The 16101-nt window shown below is 42.4% G+C and overlaps 1 pseudogene; it reads right to left on the minus strand.

Annotated features, from left to right (window-relative positions):
- Positions 1-12516: 12516 nt before the first annotated feature.
- On the minus strand, positions 12517-15830 carry LOC140724543 (uncharacterized; annotated as a pseudogene).
- Between the last annotated feature and the right edge of the window lie 271 nt (positions 15831-16101).

Below are 16101 nucleotides of genomic sequence, written 5' to 3' on the forward strand. Positions count from 1 at the left end.
TTTCTATGTTTTTTATCCTGTTGCACACATTGAAGGATCTCAGCTTCCTTAGAAAACAGAGTCCGCTCATCCTCTTCTTGTAAACAGCCTTGGTGTTGGTTTGAGATAGTTGCAACACGATTTGCCAGTTTTTATACTCAATGCCCTGAGCATCTGTTGTTTAGCAATTTTTCAGTTTTTATCTTTGACAATGCATTCACTGAAGTCCTGATTATTCAACAGTTAAAGGCTAAGTGCCAGTGAATTCATTCAGAACTGCTGGCTTTTGCCAGCAAGATCCAGCCAAGTCGGTTTACTAATGAACAACTTTAAGTACAGTATGACTCAAATTGCCAAAGTACTTAAGATAAGGTTCAGTCTGTTGATACATTAAACTTTAAATTAAAGTGCAGGTTCACATGTAATATTGGATGTAAATGTAGTTTTAAGTGAGAATATGTATGTACATATAGCTCTTTGCTCTGTAGACAGTTTAGATACTCCAATGAATGAACTGGTGGACAAGAATAATAAAACCAGAGCTTGCCTGGGAACAGAGAAGTGGCCAACAATAGAACAAGGTGGTGGAAAGCAACGCTTCTGCCCCACTGTAATCTTGATGTTGAAGATTCAGTCGGGGTTGAGATTTACAATGATTGCCATAGTGCACACCTCTCATTTTTATGCTAATTTAGAGAGGCAGCTGGAAAGACCAGGTAGATGGACACATTGAGAATATTCCACAGAAAGCTTTATTTTTATTGAAGAAGTGAAAATGCATAGAAACAGTAGGATTTTCAATAAGCTGCTTTTGTTATCTTTGAAGTCTTCAGCAATCTTTGGACTAATCCCACAAGTAGGCAATTTGAAAATCATCACAGTGCATGTCTCGGCTGTAAGATGAACAGCTGTAATGGAAGAGTGACAAGATGTGGCAGCTGCTAGTTCTGTCAGAGATTGAACACTTGTGCCAGCTGACTACAGAGTGAGCTGCTGCTCAGATTGTAATGCAAATTGAGACGATGAAATATCTAGGCAATGGACTGAAATGAGAAACAGTTTGTGGTAATTGCAGCCTTTACAGTTTTCCATAACTAAAATGTTTATTCACATCCTCAATTGCAATAACGATGTGCCTAATACTACATATCAATAATAAAAATGCAATAACATTCTAAGCTGCATATCAAGCTCACTGATAAAGGTGCTCAGCTACATAATCTCTCAACCCTGCAAATAACTGATTGTGATGCTCTGTTTATCTTTTAAGGGACTGAAGTCTCTTTAGTGAATTATGCTCAGAAAAAAGCAGGCAATTCTGATATTAATAGTCTTAATTCTGGAAGCTGCTGCCAGCATGGAGAACACTCTTGCCAGCAGTTGACCAATGTGGCACTACAGTTTGCTGTATTTTATTTATGTCATTTTTTTTATTTTGAGACTCAGTGCAGGTCAGGTCCATCTGTACAAACAAGCAGCACCACCTAGCAACCGACTTATTTAACTCTAGCCTAACTACAGGACAATTTACAATGACCGATTAACCTACTGACCGGTGCATCTTTGAACTGTGGGAGGACACCATGACACCCAGAAGAAACACGTGTTCACTGGGAGAACATACTAGCTCCTCATAAACGGCATCAGAATTGAACTCCAAACTCCAACACCACAAGCTGTAATAGTGTTGCACCACTGTGGTGCCCTAAGTTCCTGCAATCAATGATTCATCTTTGCCTCGCAAGTTCATTCCTGATTTCCTTTAGTACCTATGACTTTATAATTATGTGGGATTTGGTTTGCAATACTGAAAGTACAATGCAGTGCTTATTTATAAAAAAAGACCAAGTCTGAATCTGCTGGCAAAATAATAGCAAAGCTGATGACATGTAGTGTTGTAAAGCTGGTAAATTGCAGAGCATCTGCAAGTGGTAGGTCAGTAGTGCTTTATGGTTAAATTTACGTAAAGCACAATTCTTTGCCTCAGTTACATATTCCAAACTTTAACCTGCCATTTTCTTTTAATTGGGAACTTACTCCACCTGATCTTGAACTACCCATTAAACTTGATCTTGAAAGGTGGCTATTAACATTATAACCATTTGAAGCCAGTTGATATTTGCCAAATAAATGTGATATACACTCAGCAGCCACTTCATTAAGTACATGGGTACAGTTGTTTTTTAATGCAGAAATCTATTCAGCTAAATATGTGGCAGTAACTCAATGTATAAAAACTGGTAGACATGGTCAAGAGGTCCATTTGTTGTTCAGAGCAAACATCAGAATGGAGAGGTAATGTGATCCAAGTGATTTTGACAGTAGAATGATTGCTTGTGCTGGATGGGGTGGTTTGACTAACACAGAAACTACTGATTTGTTAGGATTTTCACACACAACAATCTCTAAAGTTTTCAGAGAACAGTTTAAAAAAAACGAACAAAAAAACATGCAGTGAGTGACAGTTCTGTGGGCAAAAATGGCATATTAATGATCGAGGTCAGAGGAGAATGGCCAGACCAGTTCAAACAGACAGAAAGGCAACAATAACTCAAATAACTATGGGTTACAACAGCAGGGTGCAGAAGAGAATTTGTAGACATGCAACATGTCGAACCTTGAAGTGGATGGGCTACAGCAGCAGAAGATCACGAACATACGCTCAGTGGCCACTTTATAAGGTACAGGACAAAAATACAAAAATATTTACAGCGCAAAAAATGGCAAAATAACAAAAACGACATAAAGAGAAAATGAAGATATATACAATCAGATTTTTAGGACTGCAGCTCCAAAACATTAGTCTGAAGCAATACACCTCACCTTACCACACCCTCTCTTATTTTAGGAGAAAAAGAATAGTCCATTGTTTGGAATGTGTTGAGTTGTTACCATCAGCCTGAACAATTACAGAAAAAAAACAAACACATCCTTCTTCACAATCACTAATGTCCACAAATCCATTCATCACAATGACATTTTGCAACAAAATCAATCAACAACTGACCATTTGCCAGGAGCCAGCACTCTTCCCCATCCCACAAAGGCTACATCGACACTACGCCGGATAAATCTGCAACCGACGCTTTTTCTCTTCGTTTTTACCCTCCCACACTAAAACAGCGTTTTTGTCCCCCAAAACCGGTGCTTTTCTGAAATGCTTTCCAGGGTGGGTTATTTTTGAAAATGCTGCTCGGGCAGATCAGTGTGGACAGTGTAACTGGAGACGTTTGAATATGCTGTCAGATGGCAGCACGCTATTTCATTGTTTTCTTGAATGCAACCTAACAATTTCAGAACAGGCGGCAAAGAGACTGAAGCCAGAAGTGTTAGAAATGTACTCACCAAATACCTTGACCCATAACTTACTGAATAAATAAGTATACTGTACTCACTTTGCTGTTTTCTGTCCTTGCTGGTAGGAAAGTGGTTTAACTATTTATGCAAGTACTTCTCTGTCAATAGATGTGTAACAGCCTAATGTAACATTGTATGGAAATACAAGATCACACTGATGCAGACATGTTTTGTACATTTAACAAGGTGCTTTATTAATGCAACAGAGTTAGTCAGTTTTTCAATGTTCGTCGTCAGCCGGGTCATACTGTCCGTGAACTCCGTCGGTTGCCGCCGTACGCTCCAGTATTTGTTTTTTTTTAGTTTTAAGTTCTCCTGCGCGAGAGCCAACAGCTGTCCGTCGTTTTAACTTTTTCTAGTCTGTAACTACACAAATGCGCACTTTCAGAGCAAGATTCAACACCAAATGTCGCTTGTTTTCGGTAGATGTGTCCTGTGCATGCATTTCAGTGTGGATAGAGATATTTTCAAAAATGCATAGTGTGGACGCCTATCGTTTTTACGCGAAACCGGTGTTTTCAAAATTATCCGGTCTAATGTGGATGTAGCTAAAGTGAACGCTTCCACTGAGCCTGCACAGAGCATGTGGCCCCACAAACAGGCACCTTTTAAAAGACATCCCCTTTATTAACCTCGGAGATGTTTGGGGAATGATTAAATAAAGGGGGAATTTATCAGGCTAATTACATTCCAGTATTGAATAAAGAAGGTAATATAATTGTTATATATTAGAATAAAGAAGGGTAAGTTATAGCTCAGTCATTTGCTGCAATTCATAATCAAGATAAATTAAGTGAAGAGGCTAAACAATGTAGGATAAGTTCTAAGTGAACACTCTGATGTGTTGGAAGCTGGCTGAGCAATGATAGTATTAGTGATGGAGAGTTTTCTTTGTGTGAACTTAAGAAAGCTATTAATAGTACAGACTGCTCCAGGAAAGGATGATATGTGTTATTGTATGTTTAAACATATGGCCTACAACTTTCTTAAGATAATATTAAAATTTTTAAATCATATTTGCAATTTAGGCCATCTTCCCTCCTCATGGAAAATGGCAGTAGTAGTGCATATTCTAAAACCTGGTAAAAAGTCCCATTAGATCCTTCTAGTAATAGAACAATATCACTAACGTCCCATTAGTGTTAACTTATGGAACGTATGGTAATAGAGCGGTCAATTAATATTTTGGGAAAAAAAGAGGTGATATAGCATTTTATCAGAGTGGATTTCAAAAGGGTAGAAAGACATTGGATTCAGTTTTATGTTTGGAAGATGATATTAGGAAAGCACAGGTAAAGAAGTTTTAATAGCAGTATTTTCGATATAGAAAAAGTATATATGTTATGGAGGGAGGGTCTTTTGATTAAATTATGGAAAATAGGAGTGAGCGGAAGGCTATAATAATATTTTGCTAAGTTTTTTATTTGGACGGTCTATGCAGGTAAGGGTAGAAAAGGTATGCAGGTAAAGGTATATTTGGGCTTCTATGAGACAGAGAATGGGACTCCACAAAGCAGTATTTGTAGCCGCTTGTTGTTTAATATTATGATTAATGATATTTTCTCTGAGATAGGTACTTGGGTGGGTAAATCACTTTTGCAGATGGTGGAACTTTATGGATCAGAGGAAAAACATTCAATTTAACTGTATATAGGATGCAATTAGCAATTAATAAAGTCGAACAGTGGCCAAATAAATGAGATTTTAAGCTTTCAATAGCTAAAATCCAAGTTTTATATTTTACAAAGAGGATCAATAGACATGCACTTGATTTGAAATTATATAGTCAAACTCTTGAAGAAGAGACAGTGCTAAGATTTCTTGGCATGTGGCTGGATAATAAGCTGACAAGGAAGCACCATATCAGTATGATAATTGAGAAATATAAAGGGGCATTAAATATCCTTAAGTACCTATGTGGGTATCCTGGGGTGCCACACGAAAATCTCTGTTGACTTTATATATTTGTTTAATTAGATCGGTACTTGATTATGGCTGTGTAGCTTATGGATCAGCTTCATCTTCAAATTTAAAATTTTTGGGTGAGATACAAGCACAGGCTTTAGGGCTGTGTTGTGATCCAGTAAGGTCGTCTCCTGTTTCAGCTTTATTGGTTGAAATGGGACAATTACCCTTACAGTTGCAGAGGTTGAAGTTGTTAACATACTGGGTTAACTTGAGGGGATAGTGGAACGATCACCCTACTAAAAATGTGTTGGAAGACTTGGGAGCATCACAAGAAGAGTGATTTTAGTGGCTGGGCTCTCTTCACACTAGGAATATGGGTTTGTTGGATTATGTAATTTGTCCCATTGTAGCTTTTCTCAGTAACCCCACCATGTTTTTTCCCCAATGGCTTTAGTTGATTTTAGATTGTATGTTTTAATGAAATCCAAGGATCTTGATATGCCTGAGAGTCTGTTGTTTCACCAGTATGTTAAGAAAAAATATTGTGATATGTTAACCATTTTTACTGATAGATCAGAATATAATTTAACAGGGAATGTTGGTGTGGCTGACTTTGTACCTAAATTACAGGTAACAATAAAGAAACATCTTACTATTTATCAGTGTATACTGCAGAATTGGTTACCATCATTCTGAGCTTACAGGAAATCTGTCCTTGCAAAGTTATAAGTTGTTCAGATTCTTTGTCTGTTTTGAATAGTCTTAAAACAGGTAATTCTAACGGTAGATCAGATTTACTGCTAGAAGCTCTTCAAACTTTATTTCACATTCAAAATATTGGTCTACATTACAGCTTCTTATGGGTCCCCACACATACAGGTGCTGAGTGGAATGAACTGGTTGGTTGTTTGGCCAAAAAAGCTGTTAAAAGTTCATCTGTGGATATAGTCCTTCCATTTAGCAAATCAGAAGCTAAGGGGTCAGTGGGCCTAAGAATTAGGGGATTATGGTAATACTTGTTGGGATAATGCGCATAAGGGGAACAACCTTTACAGAATACATACAATTGTTGGATTGATGCAAGGAGGCAAAACAAAAAGGGAAGAAATTATATTGATTCGACTTAGAATTGGGAATACTAAGCTTAATTATTCCTTGTATCTTGTTGGAGAACAAGTCTCTGGGGTGTGTAGGTTTTGTTGTTATGAAACAGTTTGTGAAGTATATAAGATTGAAAGAGCAAATGCAGGCTGCATTGCTAGCTTTGTGAGTTGATGATTTTCATTTAAAAACTGCTAACTTATGGAGTGACTTTAATTTAATTCACAATATTGTCTTTCGTTATTTAAAATCTATAGGGCTTTTGGGGTAATTTAGTTTTCAATTGATAAAGAACTAGTAGGGGTTTTATTTCCCAGCTCTCTACACCACACTCCAGTCTAGTTGATGGCGATAATAAACCTCTAAATTTAGACTACCAACTACCATTAAAAGTCAGAAGGTCCCTTAATCTGTTTCGGCAATTAAAGGGTGGATCTGGGGTGCCTAGGTTGTAGCATATTCTGGCACCTGAAGACAGGATGGTTAAGTCATGTAGGCCCTTGGTAAACTTCCAGGCTTGGGAGGCAGGATCTGATGCCCTTTATGGCTCCATTACAAGAGGTGATAGTAATGTACCTTCCTAATAGGTGTGAGCTGCCGTTATCACCAAAGAAGTCTGGTCTCCTCCCTGAAAATGGAAGCAACAACAAACAGGATGCGTAAAAAAATGCCACTGTCCTGGAGTGTGCAAGTACAAACACGAGTGTTCATACTGCACGCTAGCCTATCGTGTGCACCAGATAAGAATAGTGTCAGCACTGGCAGGCAGGGATATTGAGAATTACAGGGCTACTTGGGGGGGGGGGGGGGGGGGGGGGGGCGGGGCGGGCGGGAGGGAAGGGAGAAAGGAAGAAATTACTTGTGGCAGACCTGCTCTGTCATACCTGGCCATGCAACAGGTCAATTCTAGGAATATGCTGGAAGAATGGAGAGAAAGATAAACACTTAAAGCCAACCTCAAGAAAAAATAAAACTAAATTATTGTTCTAAATTTAATATTGATTTAAACTGCACTTTCAGTCAATTAATTCAGAACTTGGCCATTATTTTTTTGACAGATATTGCACTACATTCACATGTCTGATTCCATGTTTGTAACTGAGAAGCCATTTTACTTTATTATGGCAAATGTTTCCCAGAGCAGATCTTATACTGGTGGACAACAGCTGGTGGCTGGCAGGGGATATCGATGCATTGAACTTATTCCTTCAGAACAATGTACTTTATTTTATTCAGCCTCATTTCAGTTAATTGTGTATGATAGTCAGACAACAATGAAAATTAAAGGGGTTGAGAAGTATTACTAGACTAGTAAATCAAAGAACCAGACTAATGATCCAGAAATTATTTGAAATCCCATCATGACAGCTGGAGAATTTAAATACTGTTAATTAAGTAAAAAACTTGGAATAAACAGCTAGTATCAGTGTGATAAAACTTACTTGATTCACTAATATCCTTTAGGAAAATAAACCTGCAGTTTGCTCTAAGTGCAACTCCAGATCCAGATCGAATGGCTGATTCTTAATTGCTTCCAAGCACCTGAGTAAACCACTCACTTATATCAAATTAGTGTAAATATCCATAATAAGCATGACATTCAATCAGTTAGCTGGGTTAAACCTGTGGATCAAGTGTCACAATGAGACAGCTAGTTTGAATAATCTTACAAAGCCACCTCCAGAATATGAGGGCTTGGGTCAAAACTTGACAGTGGCATAAGTCAGATGTTGAATCAGGACCCAACTGCAGGACACAGACACTGGAGTCCCAGAAACAGGACGAGACAGAACCCAAGGATGGGACAGGATGCAGTCTAGGCAGGGGAAGCAGGACCAGGACAAGGGACTGGGAACAAGGAGCCTGGGGTAGACTCTGAGTCCAAGACTGGACAAGGACCCAGAACCTGGGTCTTGCCTCAAGCTTGGACCCCCATACCCAGGTGAGGATGTGACAAGGCTTGGCTACAGACTTGGGGTCTTGAAGCTGTAGGCTTGGGTTGAGGCTCAAGGCCAGAGGCTGCAGGCTTGTGTCAAGGCTCAAGGCTTGGAGCTTGGGGAACTCAGAGGCTGGAGTTAGGGGCAGACTAGAAACTGTACATCAACATGGAGCCAGGACTTATCCACCAACAAGCCAGGACTCATCTGTAACTCCACACCAAGGTGGGGCAGGACCATCCATCAGGTAACAGCAGAACAGCCTGACCTACCCCACAGGTGCAAGGACAGGAAGAGACAAACACCAAGGAACAACAGACAGTTCCACCTCTGCATCAGGGTAGCTCCAAGTAGCCATTACAGCCAGATGCCTTGGCTGGCTACAGAAGCAACCTGATTCCTACCTAGCTCAGAATGGCTGACAGCCACCCAGCTGCCCCAGGAAACAGCTGAATTCATTCCACAATGATCACTCCAACTACTACCAGCAAGGCCCCAAGGATGGCAAGAGCCCATTCTAGCCTTCCACCAGCCATATATACCATAAGTATCTTGACCAGACAACCCCCAACCACACTCAATACCAGGGCCACTTATATTCCCAGTTCCAATATGAGCCTCAGGTGTTTCTAGTTAAATCTAACCGCAGCAAGGGTCCGCTGGAAAACCCGGACTCCGCGGACCTAACCATGGACTTCAGACTGAACCACCACAGACGGATAATTCAGAGAAGTTAAATAATTGAGTATGGTCACCCTTCAGCCAATATACAGTCGCCTTCCATCATGATCCTTGGATCTGTTCTGTCACCTTTGCAGCGGAGCTGTCAGAGATGGAAGTGACTCTGTGGGTCACCAACTTTGGCTATCAAGTCACAGTTGAACAAAGAAATCTCCAAGTTGACTTATTTAACGTCCATCAACAAAGGTGGCTTATTGGTAGCAACACCGCTGAGCTGGCTGAGACTGAGACGACTCAGCTTTTTTTAAAAAAGAGGACAGTTGCAAGTCAGCCATATTAACTCAGTTGCCAGTTGCAAGACAACCAACATGATTAATTAACCTATTCAACATTTTACTGTCAAATTTGTCACAGATACATATGTCTGAGTCTGTTTTGGTGGGAGAGGTCACTACACATTTCCACTCCACCTCCCCACTACCACATCATGCAATTTGGCATTGTTTCAATGTCAAATGAGTTCAATTTAGGTTAAATGAGTGCATCTTAATACTGGCATCTGTGAACTGTAGTAGAGTGATCAGTGTAGTATTATGGGCATGGGTGAAAGAGCAGGTTATGGGGAAATGTTGTGAAGGAATAGAACAAAAGCTATTGCTAATTTGAAAAATTATATATTGCTTGGGAGCTTCCTATATTGCTAGGAGTTGGAATAACTTTTGATGGGCTGAATGGCTTCTATTTTATCATTAAAGAAAGCAAGGTATAAGAAATCACAGCAGACAATCCTCAGCTTATTTGCTTCAATCCATATAATTTTAAGGTAAGATTGAAGGCACTGAATACATCATAGACCATTGGTGGGAATGAAGTCCCAATTTAATGTGAAAAATTGCCCTGCTGAGCCATTTTTATCTCCAGCCAAGCAACAAAGCTCAGTACTGGATTAGCTCAGACTTTGTTGGAATGAATGCAGCCTAGCAAATGATTGTTACCAAATGGCCCCAACTACCTACTCAGTAGTTAAATGCTGTTGGCTTCTAAATAAATATCTAATTCACCTGGAATGATGCAGTTGTGGTAGAAAGCCAACACTCTTAAAAAGTTCTCACAGGAAGCCTTATGTATTAAAAGGGTCTTTTGCATCATGACTCAATCACAGGAGGAGAGCAGGAGCAGGACAAGCCTTGGCAACAAAAGAGTTGAACGTTTTTTGTCATCTGCGTAATCGACATCACCGACTTAACCAGAACAGTCAGAGCTGCCAAATACTTACAGACATAAAAATTCATTGCTACTCAGTAGTTGAAATGGTAGATTGTATATTGCTTTGAAAATTCAGTCCTCCAAGGTCAGTGTTATTATGTAGTCCTACTGAGCAGGAATGGGGCTGAATTTTAAACGTTTTCGAGCTGCATTTACACATGCTGAAATAGTAGAAATTCCCCAGCACAATGATGGCACAGTGACTGTTTAGCCATTCATTGGAATAAAGGGAAATGCAATGTGGTGCATTTTTAATATTTTTGATACTTTAAGATATTTAGTTAATTTTATGTATATTAATATTCACTCTCAGTTTACAGTGATTTTGAATGGTTCTGAATTTTCCAATATGTCACAAAAACTTTGACATTTCATAGTAACATTAAGCCATTGTATCCAACTACCAAGAGGTATTGCATCCACTTCCTTGAGGTACTGAAATGTTGTTGCTAGATCGAACATTACAGCTTAAGGACTTTTGCACTTGAAATCCCAAAGTTGTTGAAGGTTACACCATCTGTAACTGAATGGGAGAATGTTGGTTTTTATATACAGAAGCCATGGCACCAGGTTTAAAGATATTCGCAGGTACTTGGAAGAGGATGGATAGTTTCTCTTATCTCCCGATGACCACAGCCAAACAGGATTGCAATCCACTTTAACTCCTGTGCTCTATCAGCAGTGTGAATAAATCTCTAATGTATAATTGTATTGAAACATGTGTAGCTTCGGAAGGTTTTCAGAATATTTGGATGAAACCTAGTTTTGGGACATCCTTGAGATCCTAGTTCAAATGGTTCCATTTATTATCAGAGAGAATTCATAGTATCCAACCTGAAGTATCTGCCCTCGCAGACATCCATGAAAAACAGAAGAACCCTCCCCAAAAGAACAAACGACTGAAAATGTTAGAATCCCCAAAGCCCCCTCTCCCCTTCCCAGTTTAAGCAGCAGCAAGCATCAATCTCCCCCCCCCACCACCCACTTCAGCAGAAAGCATATGCCCATCACCCACCAAGTCACAGTAAAGCACCCAAAGAGAGACCATGATCTGCAGTCAACAAAAACTATTGTTTAGCCAATAGTTCATCTTACCACAGGCTCTCTCTCTCACGAACAAGGAACATAGAGATATCATTCATTTTCACAGCAAAGGGAGAGACTGACACACGCAGTTAGGATTTAACAGATTGCTGCCTTGCTTTTCCAAACATCCGTCGCAGCAAAATCCTGATTTCCATTTCCCATGATGCCTCAGTCGGCAACACCAGTCTAGAATCGGTCGTCCACAAAACCATGCAGGGCTGCACACCAGAGAATGTAAGAAAACAGTCGGCAAACAAGCTCCAGGAGGGGTAACACATCCATCTTTAAAAAAATGCATTTTGAGTGTCACTTGCAGACTGGGACTGTGACAGAACCCCAACCATCTTGAAAAGGAAATAAAGGGACTTTAAAGTGAGGAATTAAGTTGTTTTTTGCAGATGAGTTTGAAGAGGCAGCCACTTGACGCCATCTTAATCCTGCCCTGTTAGAGTGTGCACTGGTTAGACAGATTTTCTTTCTTCTAATCTCTACCCACAAGGTTAATTGTAAAAATGGATAGATGGACGATATAAAAATGTAAATAAAAGCACGCCCTCATTTTCTTCAGATAATTACATTCTGACGGAATTATTTATTTAACTTGACCATCCTACATATAAATATATTCTACTGGAGACACATGTTGACATAAATTAAGGGCAATGAATGATTGCAAAATATAATCTCTGCATAGTTATTCAGTTTAAAATTGTATTATGAAATGAAAATAGTGAAATTCAAGTGATTCAAAGTATATTTATTATCAAAGTATGTATGCAGCACACAACTCCAAGATTTGTCTTCCCCAGGGACAGCCACAAAACAAAATCTATAGAACCCATTCAAAGAAAAAAGTACCCTCCCCTCCAGATGTAAAAAAACACATTCTGCAATCAGCAACAAAAAAGAACAAGTGAAAACACAGAATATAAAATGCATAATCAAAAGGCCACCCCGATTCAAAATTGACCAAACTAGCAACAAAAAAAGGTGAGTAGAAACCGGAACACATCATAAATATGAATTAGAGTCCACAATCTATGATTCTGAGATACATCCTGCGGATGCACTGGGACACATCATTAGTGATGTAACCTGGGGTCGTCGGGTGTTTCGGGTCTTTCAACATCATACTTGTCCAGGCGACCCAGCCAGGGTTGATCAGACCCCAGCTTGTCTCCCAGCAGCATTGGCCCACGGATCACCCCTCCTGATCTGGCCCTCTCTCAGCAGCCTCTGTGATGGTCCTGATGGCTTTCCTCTTGCCAGCCCCAGTGATGCCAAGTAGGGTGTAGACTCTGCAGAGTAAGCGGCTGGCAAAGCCCCTGCACCCTACTTCGATGGGCTCACAGCGAGCCTTCCGGCCCTGCCTCCAGCACTGCTCCACCAGCTCGTGGTACCGGGCCTGCTTCCGCTCACTTGCCTCCTCAATGCAGTCCTCCCAGGGAATTGTTAACTCGATGAGGACACTGAAGAAAGGACCACATCCGGCCTCAGTGAAACTGTTGCTATTTGGTTGGGAAACTTCAGCTGCCTCCCCAGGTCAGCTTGAAGCGGCCGATCTGCTGCGGCGCTCAGCAGGCCGTTGACGATGCTGGTCTGGGCTGACGTGGGGGCCGTGCTCCAGCTCTGACAAAGGAGATGTTCTCCCTCTGAACACTCTGTTTGCTGGTGGTCGTGGCCATCGCAATGCTCTCTGCCACTGCCTTCAGCACCTGGTCATGACGCCACCGGTAGCGACCTTCCCCCAAGGCTTTAGGGCAGCTGCTGAGGATGTGCTCCAGTGATCCTCTCCCTGGGCAGAGAGGACATGCTGGTGTATCGCTCTTGCCCCAGACATGGAGGATTGCAGGGCTTGGCAAGACATCATAGACAGCCTGGATCATAAATCTAACCTGCTGGGGTTCTGCCTGCCAGATGTCAGACCAGGAGATTTTCCGCACCGGAGCACCTTCCCACCTTGTCCATGCTCCCTGCTGCTGCATGCCCACCATCCTGCTGTTCCACTCCTCTTCAATGCCAGCCTGCACTTCCTCCAGGACTAGTTGGCATCTGTCCTTGCCCTCGGCCTTGTCATAGCGAGGATGTGAAACGGAGCCCAGCCCGGTTCGCTCAGTTAACACTGTCCCCACCAGAGCCCTGTGGCTCAGCCGGGACACTGCTACCACCAGCCCTTCCTGTGCCCTCCACTTCCTGCCCGTCCGCACCTGTATGCTGGCTGCTGCCACTTTAGGGTCCTTGGAATCGCTGTACTGCAGCACCTCTCTTGTGCGGGAAACCCTGAACTCCTCGTCCAGGCTGCTGAAGAGAAGTCGCAGCTTATTGCACATTCTGTACAGTGCTGTGCTGTTCAGACTATGAGGTAGGCCCAGCCACCTTCGAAGGTAGTTACTGACATTTCTCTCCAGCAACTCCACAGTTGTCACAGGCACCTCGTATACAAGTTGCGGCTATAGGATTCGGGGTAGAATGGCATGCTGGTAAGTCCAGGCTTTGAACCTTCTAGGTAAGCCTGACTTGTCCACTGTGGTGAGCCAGCTCTCGAGCTCCTTGGAAGTTGATCGGATGGCAGCTGCATCTCTGAGGCTACAGTCCCCAAGCTCCTGATTGGCTTCTCAGTGATAAATGGAATTGTAGTGCCATACAAGGTAAAACAAAACTTGTCCACCACTTTGGCCTTCTTCAACACCGTTGACCTGGATTTAGCTGGTTTGAAGCTCATCCTTGCCCATGCGATGACCTTTTCCAGGCCCTGCAGGATCTACCTACTGCCAGGAACTGATGTTGTCGTGACAATGAGATCATCCATAAAGGCTCTGATCGGGGGCTGCCAATCACCAGACTTGGTCAGCGGGCCTCTACACTCTGCCTCAGCTGCCTTGACTATCATATTCATGGCAAGGGCAAAGAGAATAACGGAGATTGTGCACCCAGTTATAATCTCCTTCTCCAGCCTATGCCAGCCTATGCCATAGCTCCAGAAGTGACTCTCAGTCTGAAGTTCCCGTAGTAGTTCATAATAAGGTCCTTGACCTTTCTGGGAACATGGTGTCGGTCCAGTGTAAACTCCACCAGTTTGTGGGGTATTGACTCATACGCATTGGTGAGATCTAGCCAAAGCACGACCAGGTCTCCCTTCCTCATGTGTCCCTCCCTGATCAGCTGGGTGACCACTCCAGTGTGTTCCAGGCACTCTGGGAATTCCACCCTTCTGCACAGAAGCGTTGATGTAAGCATTCTTGAGAAGAAAGTCTGTCAACCGGTGGGACAAGACACTAAAGATTTTCCCTTCCACACTAAGCAGCGAGATGGATCTGAACTGCTCCAGGTTCGACGAATTTTCCTCCTTGGTGATCCAGACCCCCTCTGTGTACCTCCACTGGTCTGCCACTGTTTCTCTGCACCAGATCACTCGCAGGATCATCCAAAAGAATCTTGAGAAGCTGCAGGCAGTGCTTGAAGACACAATCTCCTGGACTTCCTTCCAGGTGGACTGGAACGCCACTATGGGGAGTGGTTGGCTTGTAAGGGCTCTGTGGAGGTTCAGCTCTGGCTCCCTTGCAGGGTCGTTCAGGATGTTATGAAGGAAATGGTCTACCTCTTGTTTAGAGCACACAAGGCAGCCCTAGGAACTGTTTTGTAAAACCAAATGGATTGGCTATGAAGGCAGTTCACTTCCTGGCTCTTTTTCTCACTCGCCTCCTGTGCCATTCTGCTCTGCACAGGGTCATTGGCTTCTTGCTACAGATGTTCCAGAGCTCAACCAGGGGATGTTTCTCCTCCTAATTGCTGCCTTGAACTGCCGTGGCAGGGACCGGAGCTCTTGGCGCTGTTGGTGGGTCTGGGCTGCCCTGCAGTTCATAGTGTATTGGGATCTGCTGGTCTTTCCCTCCTCTATTCCAGACCTCTCTGTGGCAAAGCTGACAATGATGGTGGTCATTGTCTAAAGCCATCTGTCAACATCTCCCTTGGTTGTCAACTCTATGATCCTTGCTACATCCCCATCGAACTGGAGCCACCCTTTCTTGTTGCAGGCAGGGGCCACTTGATCTGGCGCTGTTCAACTATGTTGCTTGGGACAGCAGCTTCTGGCACTTGGAGGTTCTGGGCTCTGTGGGGTGACTCCAGGCCGGGCTCCTCCTGTGTCTCACTGGGCATAAATTCTGTGCACTGCGCAGCGTTCTCCTGCTCCAAGCACTTCATTCTGGCCTGATGGATCTTTAGGCCGCGCTTGTTCTTACAAACCTTGCTGCAAATGCATCTCTCTCTCATCTTCGATAATCCATTTGCCTTGGTCGTTGTTATTGACCAACAGCCACATTGATTAAACCTTGCTCTGGCACTATCCTCCGACAGCATTGAAAGAGAGAGAGAGATCACTGAACGCAAGCACCTTCCTTCAGGAGCAGCAAGCATGAGGGTGCGAGAGACTGTCGCACACAGACACCCTCCTCTGGCATCAGCGAGTGCTGAACAGTTGCTTACCTTCTGCACTCCTGTTGATGATTTCATCATCCTCAGCTCTATAATCAGTGAAAAATAGAGTCGATCAAGGACTATGCTCCAAGCCTCGTGGTATCCTCTCAGAGACAGTCAAGCATTAGTTCACCTAATCGGCCCTGTCAGAATGTAGATAACAGGCTCGAACAGTAGTAGAACTAACATGAAATAAAAGCGACGATATAAAAAATCTCTCAAATCATATGAAACATTTATGTTTTAACACTTACAGAAATCTCAAACTCCTCCTCGTGCAACCTCTCATTGTCGCAGAACACATCTTCCA

Source organism: Hemitrygon akajei, chromosome 3, assembly GCF_048418815.1.
Source record: "Hemitrygon akajei chromosome 3, sHemAka1.3, whole genome shotgun sequence".
In the NCBI taxonomy this organism is placed as follows: Eukaryota; Metazoa; Chordata; class Chondrichthyes; order Myliobatiformes; family Dasyatidae; genus Hemitrygon; species Hemitrygon akajei.